This window comes from Cinclus cinclus, chromosome 5 (genome assembly GCF_963662255.1).
Source record: "Cinclus cinclus chromosome 5, bCinCin1.1, whole genome shotgun sequence".
NCBI classification, from domain to species: Eukaryota; Metazoa; Chordata; class Aves; order Passeriformes; family Cinclidae; genus Cinclus; species Cinclus cinclus.
Window position 1 is genome coordinate 49,919,327 of NC_085050.1, and position 23,747 is coordinate 49,943,073.

Sequence of the window (23,747 nt, forward strand, 5' to 3'; positions counted from 1 at the left end):
ACCTTCCAGGAGGATAGGGAGATGTGAACCCAAAAAAGAGCATGGAAAAAAGCCCCAGGGTACTGCAGAAGAGATGAAGGCATATGGGACCATTGTTTTCCCAACTGTGACTGAAAGAACATCAGCTTTAATCAGCTGTCTAGCACTCTAACCCTCTCAGCTTTAATTCAGCCTCCTTGCCCCTCTCACAGGCCTCTGTGGTTGAAAAGAACAGCTTTTTTGGACACTATCTATTTACTTCTGGATGTACCACTATATTCTTCAGCTAACCACCTCAGTTTCAAGTATCAGTCATACAGTCACCATGTATAAGGCAGACTGCCTTTTTGATGACAAATTGCAGGCAGCAGAGCCCTGAACACTGACACCAGGATCATTTGGAGAATTGGCACACACAGAATTGCTCACTCTACTTGTCCATGCACTGGTGCAAACACTTTCCCCTGGGTTTATGGTAATTTGTACTATGATGGTTTAAATGGCAAGAACAGGCCTGTTGTCCTTAGTAACTGGGTAGACCTGGTAGCCAATCTGTTGGGTACTGGGAACACTTTAAAGCAGCAGCTACAGCAAGGAGTTAAACATCATTAAGCTCATTCCAAAAGCCTAGCTGAAGGGCTGGTGCACTGTTTGGGTTTGAATTAGTCACTTGACCTCTGTTTGTTTTATTCATCCCAGCCGGAGAACTGGGAAAAAAACACCCTTGCCACAAATCTATAGTAGATTAAAAGCGGGAAAACAGAGCACACTAAGAGAAAGAACAAAATCCACTTCACAGTATTTTCATCAGTGCAACAGCTATGGGCTTCAGGTAGAGTGTTAAAAATGTCAATCTGACTTAGGATGCAGTTTCTCAAGAAACAGGAGTACTGCTGATACCTGACCATTCTAAAGCAATGACATGCAGAGGTACCAAATATTTCAACTTAGACTTGCCTCACACTCCATTAAAACCTGAATCCCAACAGTATTAATGAAGGTCCAGATGGACCATGTTCCAAGAAGTATGGACAAAATGTATGGCTTGGCTGGATACACACATTTTTTTTTTTGATCCTGGAAATCTTATTGAGGCAGAATTTCAGAACTTTGGAGATTTGTCTGGGGTTTCTAGATCTACAGCTCCCTCAGAGCAATAGACCCCCTCCAGCACCTTTTGGATACATGTACTGTCACCACAGAGCCATTGTTGGAGCATACCAGCTCTTTCTAGACCAAAATGTGCTGCTGTGAATAAGCTGCACCCATGGCTTGTTAGTAAATTCAGCTAAACCAGTTTTACCATGTGCACACCTCTACATCCTTCAATGGTGATATACATGAGCCAGAGACTCTTCTCTCAGAAGATCTAAATAGTCAGCTCAGGCTCAGTAGTCATAACTACGGTAAAACATGACCTACAGGGCCAGAATTGGTTGCACTGTACTGTGCGCTGTCCTGCTGCCTATCAGCTCATACCAAGTCGACTGGAGCATCTCTGCACCTAAGAAACATGTACATCCCTATGGACAAAGGGGAATTTCCAGAAGTTACTTGAAAGTTGTAGAAATTTCTCTTCTCTGCCTGCTGATCTAAAATAAGATCCCAAATTCTTTTTAGACAGTCAGCTTCCTCTGAAGCAAGGTTTTAAGAGATTAATTTTGAATTCTAGAAAGCTTTATGAGTTGATGAACATGAACAGCATAAGAATGTAAACGACACACAAATGTACTGAAAGACAGCTGGAAAAACTTTGTTCAGAAGCAAGAACCAATGATATAAGGGAGGATTAATTTACACAATATAGTTTATTCTCACTTTTCACCTTTTCAAGGAGGCGAGTTTACCCTTGGCTGTTTTGTTTTATTATCATCTTTCCATTTTCCAGCATATGCACCCACTTGCCTCTCTGCATATAGTATTGCTGTAGTTTAAAAACTCCAGAAGCTCTCTCAAGTTTTATAAGGACATGCATATCCAAACAACATCTTCTGGGGGTTTATTTTTGTACAAATGAGTGTGATTAATACAAATAAACAAATAAATAAACAAATAAATAAATAAATAAAATTATGCAGCAAATATTTTCTGCAACTGTTATTGGGACATGGCCTTACACTTAGTTCTAAATAAACTAACTGATCTAAGGATCTCTTTGAAGCTGGTAACACACAGTCACTGCTGACAACTGAACACTCCTCAAGAAGTAAAATCTGTCTTTGTGTGGTGGATGAGTTCATGGACTAAGTGTCATTCAAGTTCCTACTGAAGCCTACCCAGAAGACTGACATGGAATTCAGCCAAAGTTGATGCCCTGTAGCAGGTACAGTGGCCATGTGGCCATGATCCACACTACTTGTAATGAAGATAGGTAAAACCAAACTGGCAGGCAGAGAATGGATTTTTCTACATGCTTCTTTTGCACCAGCATACAATGCTCTAGTCCTAGCAAGGATCACATGGTGATATTAACAACAACATCAAATCTCTTAGTCTAAGAACAAAACAAGAATGGAAATCTTACTCACATGCACACAATAAAATTTTAAAGCTATAGCATAATAAAACTATAGCAAGTTCTAACTGTTGAAAACCACCTTTTATATTTAATACAAAATAATTTTGTTATTACGTATGATGAAATTTAGGTAATCTGAGAAACCCAGAAAGGGATTCTTGAACTTCTCTCCCTCAGGCTACTCATAAACAAAATGATGTACAACTTTGGAAAGCTTGTTTCAAAATCATTATAGACCCTCATTTTTAAGAGCTGTTCAGAAGCAAATTCCAGCTGAAGACTTAGAAGCCTCTTATGCAAAACTTGTTTCAGGAACTCTTGTCCTTCTAGCAGAGTTTTAGCCATCCACTACATTAGAATCTCCCAGGCATTGACTTTACATGGTTTATTCACTCGTTTTGACAAATTAACCTGTGAGAGGATGGTTATAGAGCAAGACTGTTTTGAGTAGTGCATGAATGACACATCTTTCAAGGAGTTTGTACTTCCTGCAGACAGGTGGTGGTGACCAGAGAACAGCACACCAGTGCATGCTATTTGGTGACTCCGCATGTAAATACATGCACTCTGTTATGGACTTACATATGCAGATGGCAGACATTTTCACAGATTTATCCACCAAGGTCTTACCAACAAATTAATCCTCAAAATTGCCAAGGAAGAAAATTAAAATAATTTTTTTCCAAATTTTGCTTTTAAACAATGGAATAATGGATAAATACTGCAACTCCAGCATAGAAGCAACCTAATCCATGACGCTTAACTACACATGACTTCTGTGAAGTTACAATAGTATCATTAGACACAGGCTACTTAGAGCTTTGCCTTTGGAGGTCCCATATTCAGCAAAAACAGACTACAACATAGTACGCATACAGGCCTAGTCTTGAATTTCTGTGTTGAGTCAGCCATGAGGGAGCAATAAACGCTCATTGGAAATCAGACGCCAGACCACTGTGACTGAATTACACTCAAACCAATAATTATTTCTTCTCTTTCCCCCTTCATCACATACTTGTTTCACTGACAAGTTAACCTGGAGTGCCCAACCAGGTTACCACTCTCAGTTGCTGGTCCCATTCTGTACAGGGTATGTGCAGCTCAGAAGCCAATTGCCAAATCCTAGAGTTTGCATCAGGGAAGAGGTGTGATCTGAACATGGTGGTCACAATCAGAACTGTTAATTTCAACAGTTCTTGCACCGATTCAGGAGCAGAATAAGACTGAGAAGGATAGCTGGGGTCAGTAGCAGCACTTATTCCATGGCTTGAATTGTCTCCATCAGCCTATCACTCCCTTGGGATTCATAAGCTATCCATCTTTTCCTCAAACTTACCTACTTGTGATGGAATCCTGTTGTCACATCAGCTAAACTTTGAACAATATCCACAAAGGCCTCATAAAAGCAAGACCCGAGGACAAACAAAACAAAATTTATTTGCAGCTCTATTGGTGTAAACGGCAGCAATCTCTTCCCCATGTTCTTTCATGGCAGCTTTACCATAGTGCAACTCCTTAGAGCCACGACAAAGAGTCTTAACACATCTATTTCCAAAGCTGGGACTTTTGAAACGTAACTATTTTCCAAAACTCCAATCAACCATTAAAAATTACAAGCAAATATAAACAAAATATATATGGCCCTGGATTTCCTCCAGAGGCCTGTGGTACACTGCAGTCAGAGGATAACGTAATTAAGTATAGGCAGTCTGCCGACAACTCACTGTCGGTTTTGGCCGGGTGTGAGCTGAACAAGTTTGCCCTATTGCAAACATTTGTTTTACAGTGCTACAACTTAATTGAGCTTGGAAAGCTTCTGCAGGCATTAACAGTGGCTTACCTCACTAATGAGTAGGGATAATATGACCACTTTGACTGGGTGGGCAAAATTCACCCTCATACTTATTTTGCAACCTCACAAGTGAAGTAGGCACTTATGGATATGTGTGCCTGGGGAAAAAATGAGAGTGATAAAATAAGCTTAAAATGGTTCTCTGCATTGAAACTATACTGCTGGGAAGATGATCTTGGCTCCATGATAAATTGAATATATGGGCACCATTTGTCAAAAAATCAACAGGGAACTTCCTCTACACTGCTGATGCTCACCTCCTTTCTGAATTTGCTTAGTCACCTATGTCAGAAGAGGTTTAGCCCAGGGAATCACAAAAGGGCTATTGAAATATGCCTTTGCAACAGACCAGGCTGTACTCAGTGATGAGAAGCTGCCCCACATTTCCTGATGTATCTCTGGGTGTTAAACTGACCTATGCAAACCAAGCACTCTGACTCTCTAATATACTCAACCAACTTCCAAAAGCAGAGCAAGAACATGTTCAGCAAAGTTTATTTGCTGGGTGGTGCTGTTTCTTTCCTTGCTTGGGTTATGAAGCAGCATTTATTTTGAATGGAAAAATAGATTAATGCATCGCACAAACCCCTCCTTCTCCCTGAGAAGACAGACATTCTACCCGCAAGCTTTATCCCAGACTAAGTCGGAACTCTCTTGAGGAAGTCCCTTGTCAAAAATATTGGCAGTTACCACAAAAATGGAGTTATGGTTCTCTGTCTTCCTGGATTTCATATTGTATGATCTAGTTTGAAATATGCTGCCTAGAATGGCTGCAAAATACAGGACAGATATGCACGATCTGTCTGCTACTGTAAGCCAGATGAGACTGAATAGTTGCTTATCTACTCTATAAAATGGGATCAAAAGGTCTTCCTTTAAAAGTCACATGAAAGATGGCAGTTCCAGAGAGTGGCTGAAGCTCCCTGAAATATGACAGTTTGCAAGACTGTGGCTGGGTTCTGTAAAAAGACCCTGCATGTTTGTGTCTCAGAAGGTCTTTTCACAATGCTCAGTCTTATACTTGAACACACACAAAGAAGGCAGGCACAGGAAGGAGACTTGGCTAGAACTCAGGATTCCCTGGTAGTTGGGACTCCAGTGTTATTTTCATTCTGTCTGACTTGTATACTGTAATTGTACTTGGGCTGCAGATGACAAATTAACTTATATTTGCTGCTATTTACAGGTATTTGTTTGGATTCAGGGTGTGTTTTTTTTTTTTTTTTGCACATAGGGATGTGTCAAGCATGTGTGAACTTTTCATTTCATAAGATTAACATTAGGCAATGCACCTGGGAGATGACATAGCCTGCAGCCCATTGCCTGCAAGAAGAGACTTATAGAAACCCATGTCTGTATTATGTACAGAACATGGCATAAGGTTCACACAAAATGCATCCTTAACAATACTGCCAAGACATATTTGGAATGAACAGGGCAGACAGTTCAAAGCCAACTTGCTCTCCAGCATCACTCAAGGAAAACCTCCTTCTGTTTATATTTGTACATAAGAGATACCAAAAACAGATAGTGCCTGCACCTGGCTCGCTTTTGACTTTCCCAAGTGACTTCCCTCCTGACTCACCTGGGTGGAGGACAGCAAGCAAACCACCAATGAGATCCCTGTAAGCAGGCGCAAAAACAAACAGCAGCCTTTTTACTATTGTGCATGAAAGGCAACCCACCCACAACTGTTACCTTGAAGAACAGAAACAGGAAGACATTTGACTTTGTTTAGCCTTTTGAAAGGCAAAGAAAGTATGCTCCCAGCTTAGGCCAGGCCTGGGGCCCTCTTGAGACATCTTTGAAGAAGTAGCATCACAAAGTGAGTAGAGTATCAAGGTAAACTTACACACTGAGTCCCAGACTGAAAGGCATACCTGGCAGAGGGCCTTGGACCAGGCAGCTCCAGGTCAGAAGCCAAGCATTATTCCTGTTCTGTATAGAGTTTTAGAAAAAGCCCTTAGCAAGTTACCCTGCATGCATCTGCTATTTATGCATGCACATATGCACACATAAGAACAGCCATAAACATCTGACTAGTGGCCTGACTATGGCAGTAGCCAACATCATCAGATACTTAAAAATACTACAGCTACCTAGCATATACAGCTGACACTTTTCTGGAATATATACCTAAACTCTGATGTCTAGGAACATGACTAGCTAAACACTGAGCTCAGGAGACTACCACACATTTCACTTGACACATTTCTCAGTAACTCTTCCAGTCTAGAACATGTGATGCAGAAGACCAAAAAGTTGCAGCAGCAACGAATATACAAAGCAGGAGCAAAAGGCATCCTTGTGCTTGATGTAATTGGGCACAAAGTGGCTTTGAGATAAGGAAAAAGATGTGTCACAAAGCTCACTGGTTTCCATTACCTTCCAAACACATACACATCCTATGTTAAGTGTAACTTAGTGAAATGAGCATTAATCTTTTTTAAGTATTCTTCTCCCTGTACTCTGAATAACAATTTAATTCAGTAGCTTAGATACTGCTAGTAAATGAATGTTGCTGAGCTCCTGGACACCTGCATCTAAGAAAACAAAAATATAGATAGACATAGATACATCTACAGTATAGATCTAGAAAAACAAATTGTTGTTTTCCGCATTATCAAGAAAACATTTGATCCAAATTTTGACAGAAGCTCAGTTTGGCTTTGCTGTTTGGACATGCTGGTGAGAATGGCTGTTTTCTGCAATAGTGGCCCCAACATTTCTTTTGAACAGAGACATATATTTTTCCTTGTAAAAGTGAATTTTTCCAAGTCCCACAAAAACAGGAACTGTCCTGCTTGCTGTCTTAGAAGCTGATGACAGCTTTGTGTTACATATTCATACTACAGCAGCGTATTCTGACTTCAGCTGGACCCTTTGAGCTTAATACCATAGAGAAAAAGAGAAAATGATAGTTCCTGTCTGCCAGAAACATCTCAGTAAGATCCAGCTATGCCTGCTCCTAAGACAAGGGAAGTGTGCAAGGTATCACAGGATCTCTTGCTTGTCACAAGTTGTATGTGCAGCTTCCACAGACAAGTTGCACTAACTCATCCTACAGGTGGGAGCGAGCAGTGTGGGTCACATGAACAAGAGCAACTCCTGCAGTTTGTCCCTACTGCTCCCTTTCCCAAAAGCCCCAGTGCACACCTGTGGCTGAGTGAATTTTTATGGTCCATTCATAGATTTGTTCAGCCTGAAGAGAAGGTTTAGGGGTGACCTAATTGCAGCATTCCTGAAGGGAGACTGTAAGAAAAATTAAGAGGAACTTTTTATAGTGGCATGTAGTATCAGGGCAAGGGGGAATTGCTTCAGAATGAAAGAGGGTGGGTTTAGATTATACAGGTAAACATTCTTCACTCTGAAATTTGTGAGACACTGGAACAGGTTGCCCAGAGGAGCTGTGGACGTCCCATCCCTGGGAATGTTCAAGGCCAGGTTGAATGGAGATCTGAGTGACCTTGTCTAATTAAAGACCCATGGCAGCAGAGTTGGAACTAAATTAGCCTTAAGGTTCCATCCAACCCAATCTATTCCATGATTTTATGATTTGTCATAGCACAAAATCAGTAATTTGGGTTCCCTAATCTCAGGCATCAAGACTGACAAGAACAGAGTTCTGTGCCATGGCAGAGGGATGGAAGAAAAGTAAGTCACTTCAGTATAGCCCGACAGTACACTTAGTCTGCATGGATGAGTATAAATCCAGAAAACAGCAGGAGAGAGCTTAACTCATCACCAAACTATTATGAAAGAGCAATCTCATTTCCTATCACCATCTTGTCTAATATTTTATTATTTGCTCATTTCAGGGCTACTCACATGGCTTTCCAGGTTAGTAGAATAGGAAGAAAAAAAATACGAAACTTCCCACATAATATCATTATTGTTGTTGTTGATAAATGTAGAAAGAGAAAGAAAACCTAAGCCTAAAGTTACAAGTCACCTGAATGCATTTAGGCCAAATGTACAATTAAGGAACAGGCACTGACATGCAGTCACAAGAAAACAAGGAGTTGCTTTAGCCTCTCTCAAAATGAATGCTGCAGGGCAGTAGGACTAAGGGGAGTTTAAAAAAAAATAAAAAGAGAATGGGGGAGGGGGGAGGCTTCTTAACATATAAATCACAGTGTCAAAATCCTTTTATCTTTTGGCGCCCAAATCTCTCATCTGCCTCAGAAAATGCTAAACAAGTCACTAGCAATTCTTTGTGAATTTTTAATTGGTGTTTTCACAACCTTATTCTTGATATTTCTAAGAGAAATTAGCAGATGTTCATGAGAAGAGTTTTAGAGAGAGAAATCTCTCATACAGGGTAGGGGTGAGCCTGAGAAAGAGCTGGATGTCCTCTACCATAGCACTGGCTCCAATAAAACCTCCAAGCTTTTTTCAGCTTCTGAATATACTCTCCAGGAGTATAAAAAGATGGGCTGAAATTGCTCACATTTGTGGGAGCGTTAGGTTTTATATACAGAATCTGCAGCCCCTGGTCTCTAGTTTGTGCGTGGCAAGATCACAGCAAGTGATCTTCTCCCTGGTGCCAACACAAAACTGTTTTATATTGCTAGAGAAAGAAAGAAGTGAAAACTTTAGGATGTACAGTAAATGGCCTGTGACACATTTCCAAAAACTTCATTTTCTTCTCTTATCTACTGATGTGACAGAAAGCTCCTTGAAGAGGGGAGTGCTAGGTCTGGTCCTGGAAGTGGTTTATTAGGTGGTTTATGAATAGATAGACAACAAACACATCTCTTGGTAATTTCTTCAAAAATTGTGTTATGTTCAAAAGCCAGAGAACAAAACTTGACAAGTTTCACACTTCAAAGATGTTGAAAAGGTTTTTTTCAAAAATTTTAAAACAGATTTTTCAATTGTCATTGTGCAATGCCATTTTCATTTAAAGGCTGCCCTATGTAAGAGTAAGAAAGAAAGCTAAATAGTCAAAAACTGAAATTAATCTTTTTGTTTGAAGGTAAATGAAATTGGCAAAATTGACCCAAACACAAATTTTCTCATACTGGTGTTACACCAATAGAAAGAAAATAAAACACATTTTTTGATCCAACCCGACTTTAAGGCAGCCACGGAAACAAAATATCCATTATTGACCCAACTTGGCTAAATGACTAAAACCTCCTGTTGCTGAAACATGTTGGGGGTAAGGGGAAGTTTTAAGGAAAAGGGAGGGCGTGCAGTCAGTACATTTTTGAGGTTGAGGTTTTGAGTACATTTTTTTGAGGTTTCAAATACTGTATGGCTGAGCAGAAGTGTGAAAGGAGCCATTAAGATGTTCACCATGCTGGAGCCAGGGCTGGATTACAGCAGCCAGAAACTCAGTCATTATCTTACTGTTTCTTCTACCCTGTTTCCCACTACCGCATCACAGACTCAAACAGAAAGTTTCTAAGGATAGCAAGCAATATTTTATTTTGTGTTTGTGCAGTATCTACCTGGTCCATTGCAAAGGCTCTTTAGCACAAATCTGCACTGCTACAGGAAGAACAATTTTTCTCAAAGGCAATATTGGTTTTCTTGTTCTCCCAAAATAAATACGATGGTTGAAATAATTCTGTCCCCCTTCTTCCAGTGAAAACATGACTTTAAACAAAAGTAAAATCCTCATTTTCTATAAGTTGCAGCATCTAGTTCTTCAAACTGGAAGGGGGAGCCCAGGGCTGCACTACTGAATGAAGACATTATTGACCTGAGTCTGGGCTTTTGCTGCACACATCTACTAGCGCTTCATATGAACTCTAGTCTCGGGAGAGGTGGAACTTCAGGTCCTCAGAAAAATAAGATGTGGGGTTGTACAGGCATAAATCAGCTGCATAGTTGGACCTTTCTCATTTGAATTTCATAGTTCTACCTGGAATCTCTGGAACTATGGGTATTTGCAGAGCTTTGGGTATGGTCAGTGAAAATTTAACCAGATATTGTGATTTTCCACAGGTATATATCACAGCTGCACCATCAAACCTAGCTGAGAATAATCTGATTCTGGGCAGTTCATGTTCCCTAAGTCCATCAGTTTTCCCTCTCCTCACCCCTTATTCTTATCTAAGCTGTGCCTTAAAGGAGCTCAAGAAAACAAAACAAAACAAAAAATCCATGTTTGCAAAGTTCTTCTTTTTCTTCACACCAGACTGAGAGAACGGAAAAAAAGCATCCTAAAATATGAAAGAGCCTTTCTGTATCTCACACATCTGTAGCTTATTAAAGAGACTATCATAACTGAAGACACTTTGACCAAGCAAATCCAGGTTTCCTCTGGTAGAACATGATCAGACTGAAGTGTCAGAGGCTGAGAGGATGCCAAGAATCACCAGCAAACTTGCAGCAGAGGTAGTAGCCAGTATGGTGTGAAGAGGGTTCTTTGGTGCAAATAGTCCTGGAGGACTGAGAAACTGCCTAAGAATTCCAAGTCATTGAAGAGATTGTGGCATGTTAGTACCCACAGAAAATTGTTTCTTCAATGCATTATTTATTGCTTTTCTGTATTTATATAATATCCAGCTTCCTGAGAGTAATTTGTTTTGGATTGTGTAACACTGGGCAAAACATCAAACATATGTTAATCAGTGGTAATAAAACACTGAGTTTTATGGCCACTGAGGTATTAAATATTGCTAATAAATTATAGGGCTAGCATTTTAAATGAGCTATAGTTTGGGGAAGAGCTGTAACACCATGTCTGAGAGCATTAATTGCGATTGCCCGACTTCCTAATTACCAAGAGTTTCAAATATGTTTTTAAACCAATATATCATTCTCTGTTATACTTGCAGTGAAATACAGCTGAAACTTGAAAAGCTACAATAGTGCTAAATATTTTACCCCTTCAAAGCACTTTATGGACATGAAAACACGATACCTCTGTGAAAGAGTTAATTATTACTATCCCTATTTTATTAATCGGGGAAGCAGAAGTGCTGAGAGATTAAAAATCTCCACTGAGACCACCCAGCTTGTCAGGGTTTGCATGAAGGCGACACACATATTCTCCAGTGTTAGAGCACAATGAACAGGCAGTGCTCCCTTTCCCCAGATGCATCCTGACTGTGCAGCAACAGCAATCCACTCATAGCAGTGGCCTCCCATCCCCATGCTTTGCTTTTTCTTCTTGCGGAAGGACTGGAAGACTGGCAGGGGACTGGAAGGAGCAAGAGACACTCATTTTCTCCTGGAATAACCCACAGAGAGGGAAATCATACTGTGTATGACAGACTCTCCTGCCTTCTGTACATTACATATTAAAAGCAACATTTTAGTGACCAACTGTCCTAGCCACTTCCCACAGGATTGCACTATCCCACAGGTTGTGCCCATCAGCAGAGATGCCACCACTGGTGTAGCATAAATGGATGCACATGAACACCACAGCACTGGGAGAAACATAAAGTCCAAAAGGATCTGGTAAGTGCTCTGCTGTGGGCATTTCTTACTGAAGCAGTGAGTACATTCCATGGGTTGTGTGGGCAGGTGTGGTGCTAGCGAAGCAATCCAGGTGCTCCAGAACAGGACTTTTGCCATGGTCTTAAGGCGTTACCCTACCACCAGGTAACAGCCTCCCTAGTGGAATGGTCCTTACTTAAAACTGCACAAGGGTCAGGTTTCAAAGCAAAGGGCTTTAGGAAGGCAAGAGCTAGAGAAGCTGACACATCTTTTCAGAGAACAGGGTTTATGCTCATCTGAAGAGGACTGACCAAAAGAGCCACAAATAGATCACACACAGTAAGCTTGAGAAGCCTGGCAGCATTTAAGGATGAACACTGCTTGTCCTCTGCCTCCCATTCACCTTGATTTAGCACAGTTCCCACTCTGAATGAAAAACAGGAGCCATCTACCTTCTGTCAATGTCCATTAAATTCTCTCCAAGCATAATCCTCCCAATGGTCTAACCTTGTGCTGAATGCCTTCATCTGCAACCCTGCCTTAAACCTGTGGAGTACTTTCACAAAATCACAGAGTCATTTAGGCTGGAAAAGACTTCCAAATGAATTGAGTCTAACTTTGCCTGATCACCATCACATCAACTAGACCTGAGCGCTATGTGCCCCATGCAGTTGTTTCTTTGAACACATCCAGGGATGGTGATTCCATCCTGTCTCTGGACAATCCATTCCAAAGTTTAACAACTCTTTCCATTAAGAAATTCCTTCTGATATCAAACTTGAACCTCCCCTGGTACAGCTTGATTCCATTTACTCTTAACATGCCACTGGTTGCCTGGAAGAAGAGGCCAACCCCCACATGGCTCCAGTCTCCTCTCAGGTAGTTGTAGAGAACAGTAAGGTCTCCCCTGAGCCTCCTTTTTTCTAGGCTGAACACCCCCAGCTCTCTTGGTTTCTCAGCTCATGTAAGTTACTCTGAAGTCCCTTCAGCAGCTCCACTGCCCTTCTCTGGACACATTTCAGAACCTCAGTGTCCTTCTTGTTGTGAGGGGCTCAGAACTGAACATAGTACTCCAGGTAAGGCCTCAGCAGTGCCAAGTACAGGGGGACAATTGCTGCCCTGATTCTGCTGGACACACTATTCCTGACACAAGCCAGGATGCCATTGGCCTTGGCCACGTGGGCACAGCTGGCTCATGTTCACCTGCTATCAGCTGGCACTCCCAGGTCCTTTTGCACCAGGCAGCTTTCCAGACACTCTTTTCCCAGCCTGTAGCTTTGCCTGGGGTTGTTGTGACCCAGTACTTCCACGTTGAACTGCACACCACTGGCCTTGGTCCATCACTCCAACCTGTCCAGATCCCTCTGCAGAGCCTTCCTACCTTCCAGCAGATCAACACTCCCGCACAAGTTTGGTGTCACTGAGATTTCAGACAGTTCCAGGCACTTTACTGCTCACCAGACCTTGTGTTTTGGGGCAAGAGAAAACAAGAACTAGCCCTGATTCACCCATAAGTCACAGGGGCTACAACCAAACACTTAACACGACAGCAAGTCTGCAGGCGGGGAGTGACTCATGGAACCCAGGCGGGGCCGTGGCTCGCCCTTCATGGCCACGTCTGGGTGAGGCTGGGGAGATGTGTGGCACTGCAGGAGCCACAGGACACGTCTGCTCTGCTGGCCTGCTACTGCCCTTCCCTCCAGCTGCTCCTGCAGCTCTGTTCCCTCCCTTCCAAACACGGAGGGTCACAGAACCTGCCTGTACATCCAGGTGTCTCCCTGTCCACGACTTTGCCGGTGGGAGAGCCAGCCCTCCCCTCCCCTCCCTCCCCTCCCCTCCCCTCCCTTCCCTTCCCCTGGGGCTGGGCCCCGGGCCGTGCTGGGGTGCAGGGCCCACCGGCCCTGGCAGCAAACCCTCCTGCTGATGGGGCCGGGCAAGGAGGAGGCTGAATAATGAACCCTTGCTGCAGGGTGTCTGATGATGCACGCAGAGCATTAAGGACACGGTATTTGGCAGCAGGAGCTTGCCTTTCTGCTTGTCGGCTCTTTCTGGCTGCCTTGTGCCTCCTGACACAGGCGCTCTGCGTGTGGCACAGCCCGAGCTGCCCCGGGGGCACCAAGGGGGCAGGCGGGCCGGGCGTCCCCTCCCTGGCACTGCCGGGAATAGCAGCGCTCCCACTGCTCCCAAGAGGTCTCTGGTGCCATCCCAGGGTGATCTGTCAGGGAGTCTGGACTGCGGCTTGCAGCAAGAGGACACAGCTGAAAAAGAAAACCCCATCTTTACTCCAACAAGGCAGTTACTTTGCTGCCAAAAAAAAAAAAAAATTAATTTCTCAGGACAAAAGGGAGCTGAAAATTGGGATGAGAACAAAGACAGAAAAGAAATAATGCAAATCAAAGCGCAGACATTTTACAGTTGTATAGTAAGAAAGCGTAAGGAACCTTCACAAACAACCAGTCACAGACATGTTCCATCCTCAAAATCAAGGATAGCACAAAAATTGCATTTAAGGTAGAAACATTTATCAAATGAGGAGCTAAACTCTGTGAGAGAAGTTCCGTAAGCTTCCTTCAGAAAATATATGTAAACTCCTAAGATGTTTCCAATTTTCTTCATTAACCCTCTTATCTTCCCATTCCTTGCACAGAAAACACAACTTAGTACACTGGTTTTTAATCTCTGAGGTTTGTAATACTCCTGATGCTCATGATCATGTTATGTGTTGAAAAATTACATTTTTGCCGCTGAAACACTTGAAGTTACGAATAATTTGCAGTCCACCCTTCCCTTTATGTCCCTTATCTTTTAAGTACTGACGACCACTGTATACTCTGGCATCCACTTGGAAAAGCCATGCAGGTGTTTCTTGCAAAGCCCTGCTTGAATTCTCTGTGTAGTGAACATGATATGGCCTCAGGTCATACTAAATGGGCTTGGATTCATAAGAACAACGAATTTGAGTGCCTTCCCAGAAGGCTGCAGTCTCACTTGCACTGTGCAGTGTTAGAAGCACATTTGGTCACAAACAACTTAAAATTGCACATGAGCAATGCTTTGCTATTCCTATATCCTTCCAGCATGGATATACGAAACCCTAAAACCTTGGGGTAGTTGCTTCTGTCCGGCGATCTAATGCTTGCTCACTTGCGGCTGCTGGACCTGCTGCCACTGAACTCAAAGAGACTTCACAGGAACAGGATCACAGTGTGGTAGAGTAACAGGATAAAGCCCTGGAACACTGCCTGAATTTCTGCCTGCTGCTGTGCTAACAGTGAGCCCAGTCACAGGACCAGAAACTGCCCTAGCAGACCAAGTGCATTTGAAGGGTCGTCACAGGCATGACTCTCCTTGAATATTAAAGTCTTGAGGATAATTTTCTCCATATGCCACCCTAAAACATATATTTATTAGAGCTGCTTATAGAAACTACAAAACACAAGTCTCACTACAGAACTACTTCCACATCAAAGCAAATGTATTCTTCCACCAGATTTGTAAAGTCTCAAGTCTTTACCCTCCTGAAAACCAAAGCACCACAAGTATTTACTTCTCTGTCCAGCACACACCTTGGTTCCTCCTTGAATGTTACAGGCAATACCACTTCAGTCGAGCAACAGACAGACACCACTTCCTTTTTGCTCCCTCCCCATGCTCTCCCTTTGGTTCCTCTGGCTCCAGATTCAAGCACAGCCAGCCACTACACTTGCTGAAAACAGACTGCACATAAAACTTCTCTTTGGTTCAGTCCAACCTGTTTCTTCTGAGTAGAATAGGAAGAGCCAACAGATCGGGACTTTAGGCAGCACTACTGTTAGTCACCACTGGTCGCCTTGCTTCTGCTGTTAAGTGTCTTGAACAGAAGATATGTAAGTAATAAAAGCATTTTGGTTTGCTGCTATGCAAATCCCCTCCAAAAATTGTTTTACACTAATTATCACTATCTTACATCCGTCTTCAGCAGCTAGGGAACTGATACTTGGATCAAAATTTGAACTGTTCCATAATTCAAAATGTACTTCAAAATGTTCCAATTCCAGCTTCCTAGTCTTCTGCTATCAAAAGAAAGGGAGATGGTCTTGGTCTAATAGCCCTTTCTCTTGGTTTAACATTGATTCTTTCATTTCTTTAGTATTTATCTGGGACCATTCTGGACATCCTTAATGCAGATTTTCCCTCCATCCATTTTTTTGCTTCCTCACTTAAAAACTGAGTGTCCTCTGCTCGTTCAAATCCTCCTGAAGAACCATGCTTGGAGCTACTTCATTTTACTGTATAATACGAGGAGACAAAACACTCCCCTATATTCCTGTATTTCTTGCAGCCTAAGGTAAGGCTTACAAATAGAAAGGCTTTAACCAAAAATGCTTAAAAGTACATACTTCCAAATGGTGGCTATTAGAGATTTAATTTGGATCAATTTTGGAAGGGGAATCCCACTTTTGGATTATTTATTAGAAGTTGGGAGCTGTACTCAATGATCCTTATGGGTCGCTTCCAATTTGAAATACTCTTTTATGAAGTTATAAGAAAAAGAAGACTGTCAAGTGGAAGAAGAGAAAGTCCTAGAAGTTCTCCAATTATTTTTGTTGCCAAGAAATCTTTTTGGTATGCACATGTTCAGATTTTCTGTCCCATCTTATCCACAATTCTCAGACAGTGCTTCTCTGTGCCATGCCCCAAAGGAGAGAGGTGCCAAATCCCAGCCACAGAAAGCATGTAAATGCCTGAATAAAAATACTAAAAGGATAAGAAAGCTATATTGGATTAATTTTAGTGTAATTTGCCATGTAGAGAGGTGCAAGGAGGAAAGAGAAAAAGCTTTATCTGAAGCATTTATATGATCCCCATTACTGGAGCATCTTAATTCTTCACAATCTCCAACGTATTTATGCTAAAAGCACACTTATGAGGGAGGGAAATATTATCTTCTGCATTTTACAGATGAAGAGCAGGGATTTAGATACTTAAAAAGTATTTATGAGTAAAACTCTCACTGATTTCAACTGAAGCTGGGTCCCTAAGTTCTCCTGAGAAATCAGCCTGAAGCAGATACAACATACAACCATGAGACCTGACACTTTCTGAGCTCAGCTGCCCAGAGGCCATACAAACTATGGAGCTCAAGTCCCTCAGTGCACTGCTACCTACCCAGCTCTGCTCTCCCTGTTGAAGTAGCTGTAGTTCCTGGTGCTGAGTGTGTCTTCATCCTTGCCCCTGCTGAAAAACATCCTGCTTCCTATAGACCATGCTGTCAATTCATCAAGTTCATCTAGCCTCCAAAGCTCATCTCTGAAGTGTTCACTCTTCCTTTCTGCCTTCCTGTCACTGCAGTAAGGAGACTGTAATCCATTGTGTAACTGCCTACCACTAGCATTGAAAGCCATCAAGCAGAACAAGACTCATCTCAAATCTCAGCTGTGCTTTACTTATTCCTCCATCTGACAGGGAACTGATCATCATTCTCTGACCACAGTTTTGCCCTCATTTGTTCATAACATCATTTAAGGCAATGACATTTATGACCTTCAGAATGTCAAACACCTTAGTAAAGACAAAGTAAGGTTAAATGGTTGTTCCTCTTGAGTATTTTCTGTACCTGAGAGAAATCAGATCAATTTGACACAACTTTGAGAGAGAACATGAGTGAACCTATACCATACAGCCACTTACAGACCAGAAGAAAATAATGTAGGAAGTCTAGAGTAATAAGAATGGAAGTCAAGGCCTGCTGAACCTAGATAGTGTTCATCCCTCCTGGAAATACTAAAAGAAGATGTTTCTGAAGAATATTAATGTTACTGTTTTCTGCCATAATTGGTTGAGAAATGTTCAGATATACATGATTTCTCTTGTAATTTGGCCACAGACCAATTATTTAGTTTTCTCAACCCAACTAATACCTGTCAGAATTGCTAAGTGAGGCTTTGATATTCTCCATTCAGTGTTTACAACGACTTCATAAAAGAGGTCCTGTGAAACTACTTTTATTTTAATAATTGTTATCAAATTAAATTGTTGTTTGGGAGCAAAGTCACTCAAGTATAGGTGTACCAGTACCACTAAAATTACTAAGAGAAATTGGTAATGTGCCAGTTAGTTACTCTGTCTTCCTTCACTATGTGCCATTGTGTTCAGTCTTTGACATCCTCAATTCACATTGTGCACACGTGATTTTGAAAATGAAATCTTTCTCTGTTCAGTTCATTAGATTATGGCAAAGTCTTTTCTGCTTTGGTCTTAGACTTTTGTTTCCCTCCACTGTTTCTGATGGCTCTCACACAGATTGCAGTGGCAAAATTGTCAGCAGTTCATAAGGAGACCAAATCCTTTCAGATGTGTACAAGTTTCAGAGCTGTTTTCAGATTCACTTCCTTTCTTGTTTCCTTGCAGATATCCCTTTGATCCACAGAGTAGATTTGGACATCAGATATACAATCAGCATGTGGGACAATTTTCCTACAAACTGACCACATCCACAGTCATGACTAGTCTGTTGGATCTCCAGAGATCAAAATGAAATGTATCCAAAGTCTGCATTGTTCTTCTACACCCTAGCCTGCAACAGCAAAATAGTCCTGGAGCCAAACTTCCTTAAAGTTGACAGGACACCAGACATGAGTCATCTGGGCACCAGACTGGATCCAACTCCAGTAGCTGGAGATGAAGACAAATCTTTTTAATTTATCATAGGTGAGATTAAAAGGTGTTGATCAAAGTCTAAGCACTACTGTCTTTGTCTGGACTACTATGATTATTTCAGTTAAGCTGCCACTCACTGGCACCTCAATATAACGTTTTTTTTCATTGTCTTTTTATTGTTTTATGAAACACAAATAAGCAGAACTTGTACTAGGCTACAGGGTTGGGTTTTTTGTTTGTTTGTTTATATTGAGTTTAAATTCTTTTTAAAAATAATAATAATTGAGAGAGTGGAGACAGAGTCTGTGTTTCTTACAGTCAATGCACGGGGACTTCCGTTTTTGCTCCAGTGCATTTTTTTTTTGTCCATGCCCTTGCTTGACAGGTAGGAGGGAGCAGGAGATGCTCTCCTCTTGGGACTGTGAGGAGGCTTGGCTCGCTCAGAGAGAAACCACTATGGTCTAAGCTGGAGCACATCCATCTGCAGACCCTCACTGCCCTACTGGCTGGCGGCAGCAGTTGCAGGGAAAAGGGCTATAGGGTGGACATGGGAGGGGAAACCCTTTAACCACCCAAACAAGCAGCAGCAAGGGCTGCAGGAATGGCATATCACCCCTTTGCTGACTATAGCTATTATTCACTAGTGATTTGAACATACGGATGACAAGCACCATGAAGTATAGAGCACAGACCAGAACAGCAAATTGCTGTCTGAGGTACATATTCCTGTAGGAGACTGGAGGCCCAAGCTTGTCCCTGTTAGGACTCCCACAGGACCACAAAGCCAGGCCAAAGGAAGGACAGGCTGTTCTAGAAGATTTCTTTGTACCAGGTGTAAAATGGAGAAGCAGATATAGCTGAGATTTGGGTATGAAGGCTTTCCATGATCTTCTGTACTCTCATAGTTATTTCCAGTGCTCCAAGTTATTGTGCATCAAAAAGAAAAGCAGGTGCAACAATTCGACAGCCAGAGCAACAATTAGAATGAAGCCCCAAAATAGGGAAGAGCTGGACCAGCATCTTCATGAGGAGTGCATTTCAAAGTGAAAATATTTAATCCTCCTCATTTTAAAACTACTTTCTCCTAGGTTTGTTTTTTTACCATTTTACTAGCTTGAGACATTTCTTCAATTCCTGGGTTAAGATGTTAGCAAGATTTGCTCCAGCTTTCTTTTTTCTTTTTTTTTTTTCAATAATACAGGAGTGTGACATGAGAAACTGAACGCCAATCTTCTATAATTAAGACAGGGAAACTCGTGAAACTAGTCAGGTTTCAAAAGCAAATATATATTTAAGCACAATCACAATATTCCAGGAAAATTTTAAAAGCTTTAATCATGAGGAAAGGGTAAAGGCACTTTTATTTCAGGCATAGTTCAAGCATCATCCATCTTCCTTCCCTTCCATAAAGGCAAACATTCTCAAGTTACAAGTTTTGAAAGATTTTTCCAAGTCTCCATTTTCCTTGGAGCTTAATGCTGTCTTTAATCAAGGCTTCCTTGTGGAGCTCTACAGCCTATTCTACAGTCCTAATAATCAGCATTATTTCTAGCTAGTCACTTTTCCAGCTTCAGTATTAGAAAGCAAGAATAATTTTCAAATTTATGATTGCACCAAAAATATAATTTGAAGTTTTTTTATGCTAACTCAGCTAAATTTTCCTAGCAAATACTGTAACGAAAGTTCAATTACTAAGACTCTTTCTAGGAGGAATGTTCTTCCTTTACTGTAGAGAATTCTGGAGAGTATTTAAACTTAAAGACAGCTCTCTGGAAAATAGCAATCAAAAAGCTCAGAGTTCTGAATAAATCTAACAACGTGTATAAATTCTACACATTTGTTTAAGAGTACATAAAATGTAATTGATACAAACCCCAGAAAAATGAGAAACAGATACTTTAAGTGTCTGGTAGAAGTATTTGAGATATATGAAACTTATCCTACGTTACTAAATAAAAGATTCTACAGTAAAGAGTCAGAGAAGTTGTATCATGACAAATACAGTAGAATAAAAATAAACGACAAGCAATGCTGAATACAAAGAATGACAAGATGTATGGTGAGGAGGAGAGGTGGGCCCTCACACTGCAGCCCTGTGCCTGCCCTGAGAAGGTTGTCCTGTTGCAGGGTTACATCTTAGAGGAACTGGACTGAAACACCCTCCTGCCTTCTGCCTGTTGCCCCATCCTCTGCAGCAACAGCTTTCAGAGGTAGACAAGCCTCCATTAACCCTTTTATAGACTGCTGCTGTGCTTCTGAATAAACCTATTATGAACAGAGAAAATTGTATTTGCTTCCTCGACTCACTGCTAATCACTGGTAGCAAATTTGGTAATGTTTCAAGGATATTAAAACAACCAGTTGGGGACATGATAGACAGTGCTTCTCTACTGTGCCTTCCTTCTTCAGAAATCAGTTGCTGGCAGTATTGATTCACTTGCTCATGTGGAAAAGACAGTGCAGAGACTTTTAAACACATTTTTGAGCAAAACAGTGCAAAGCAGCCAGCAGCCAGGCCCCATGCAGCCACTTGTTCACTCCTTGACCAGCAGGATGGGGAAGAGAATCAAAAAGGTAAAAGTTCAAAAACTCATGGGCTGAAACAAAGATATTTTAATATGGAAGGCAAAAGCAGCGCACACAAGCAAGGCAAAATAAGGAATTAATTCACTGCTTCCCATGGGAAAGTAGGGCCCTATCACACATAACAGTGACTTAGGAAGACAAATGCCATCACTCCAAATGTCGCTCCATCCTCCTTCTTCCCTCCACTTTATGCACTGAGCAAGATGTCACATGGTCTGGAATATCCCTTTGGTCAGCATGGGTCACCTGTCCTGGCTCTGTCTCCTCCCAACCTGCAGTGCACCTCCAACTTCCTCGCAAGCATGACAGTATGAAAACATCTTGGCTCTCCATAAGCCCTGCTCAGCAGTAACAAAAAGATCTCTATATTATCAACCCTGTGTTCAGCACAAATCCAAAACTTAGCCTCATCTTCCCACTGTGAAGAAAGTTAACGCTAGCCCAGCCAAAACCAGCACAGCACAGAAGGTATTTACAGAAATTACTGTTTGGGGTAAATTTAGAGTAAAATCAGTGTGCAATCCCCACCAATAGCAGCTGTATGTGGTCAAGCTGATAAATTACCAAACCGGAGAGAGACACCCTGTTTCCTAGAAAGAGTAAAGTATAGTATCTTCCTCCTGTTGAGACAGCAAGAAAAGACTTCAGCTCTCTTGTCTGGATGGATCCGTGCACTGTTACACTTTTGTGTTTTTAGCAAAAGAATATTACTGAAGCATGAAGGAACATAACAAAATAGTTGACAGATAACAAAGGGCATGGAAGAACGAAACACATGAAGATGTTTATAAGAACAATGTCTTTAACATCAAACAACATTTGCAATTCCAAATGTTTCTTGTATCAAAACATAAGGAGATTTCGAAAATGATCTGAAGGAGACGTGACAAGAGAGTTTAAGAAAAGAGTTTTCTGAATTGAAGTGATGGCCAAGGACGTGGAGGGAAGAAGAAGCAAAACAAACAGGGAAGATGGCAAGCACAATGTGGTGATAGCTGTTGTCATGAAGCTGGGCTGAGTGGGTTCATGGGGCAGATTTTCTGATGAGGCACTGCAGAAAGAGCTGAGGATCAAGAAAAGACTGAAGTGGAGAGAAGCAATAGCTGAGATCACTTAAGAGAACAGAGAGTGGGGAGAGGATGACGAGAGTGACAAAAAAATGATAGACATTAATGGATTGGAGGTCTCAAGAGGGCAGGGTGAGGCAAGGGGCAGAGGGTAAATACGCTGTGTTGAAAGAAGTGGAGGGGTGAGAGAGAAAGCGGTGCTCAAACCGATCAGAGAAGGACCAGTGTTTTGGGAAAACAGAAGCAAGGCTCTTTCAGTGAGTGGGAGTGTTGCTCTGGGCTTGTAAGTCAAGGGGGTGAGAGAAACAAGACAAGGGGCTAGGAGGTCAGGCAGGATGTAAGCCAAGCAGGCAAAGGCAGCTTCAGATGACATTATAAGGGAAAGCAGGAATCATAACTATTAGAGGTGGGATGGGAGAGCAGCCAAGATTCAGATGATGCCTGCTCACTAGTTCCTCCCTGCCATAGAAGAGGCTGTCCAGGGCTCTTAGACACACACTGCAGGAATAGTGCAGGGCCTTTACAAAATCTGGCAGTCTTTTACATCCTAGTCTCTTCCCACCCACACCCCAGCAAAATGAATAGCTCCATTCATTTGGGCCCGAGTATTGATTTCAGAGTCTTCTCTAACATGTAAATTCATTGAGGCCTCTTTGCCTTTGCTAAACCATTTCCTGAGTGTTTCTCCAAGATCAGAGCACGCCTCCTCCTGACCCCAGGAAGTGGGAGAGCCCAGCCTAGAATGCTGGCAAGGCTGGTAAAAGAGTCAGTAATGAGCACATGAGCCCCCAGCCACAAAGGCCAGCACCACAGAGTCCTCCTTTTTCTTGTCAACGCGTGAACAAGCCACTACCGTTCCATCTGTCCCAATGAGTTTGCCACTGGTTTAGACAGACCAAGGATGTTCAAGCACAGCCTGCATTGTTAGGGTACAAGCATTCACATTTAAAACTCCTGGAGAAAACTGCAGCACTCTGACATCCGTTTTTGATCAAACACAGCATGTCTCTGTGGAAGAAGCTGATACAACTGCTGTGAGATCATTATCAGGGCACCGTGAGCAGAGCAGTAACGGTTTGACAGCTACCGCACCAAGACCTCTGCCTGCCACCTCTACTGCTTGCTTGCTCTCACAACTCCTCCTTTTTCTCAGCCTACTTTTTTTTGCTCTTTACTTACAAGTACTTTTTTAACACTTTAAGACTATGCTTTTGCTTATTTAGGGCACATCTAGTACGATAATGTCTTGTAGGGAGGACATACATAACACAATTGACAGCCATTCTCCTTAGATGCTAACTACTCCTTATAGCCTGCATGCAAAATAAACCACATGGAATTTGCAATGTTTTTAACTTAAGAACTTAGTGTTTTTAACCAGAGAATTAAAAGTGCTAAAATAGATAAAAGTGCTCCATACTACAGACAGCTGTTGCCAGCTGTGCCTTTGAATAGAATTTCTTACAAAACTGGCCTCATGAAAATAAAAGAGGCTTATTAGTACCATCCCAGAGAGCAAATAGAAAATTATTTTACATTCTGTCATCTTTTTACCTGCTCTTATTTGCTAGAGTAATCTTATACAATTTCCAGAGTTTCTATAATTTCCATAAATCTTACACACTTTACATCATCATCCAACAGGTTGATGGTTCACAGGATGTTACTTTCATTGGGTGCTTTGAGTCTGGTTGTTTGGCCATTCAAT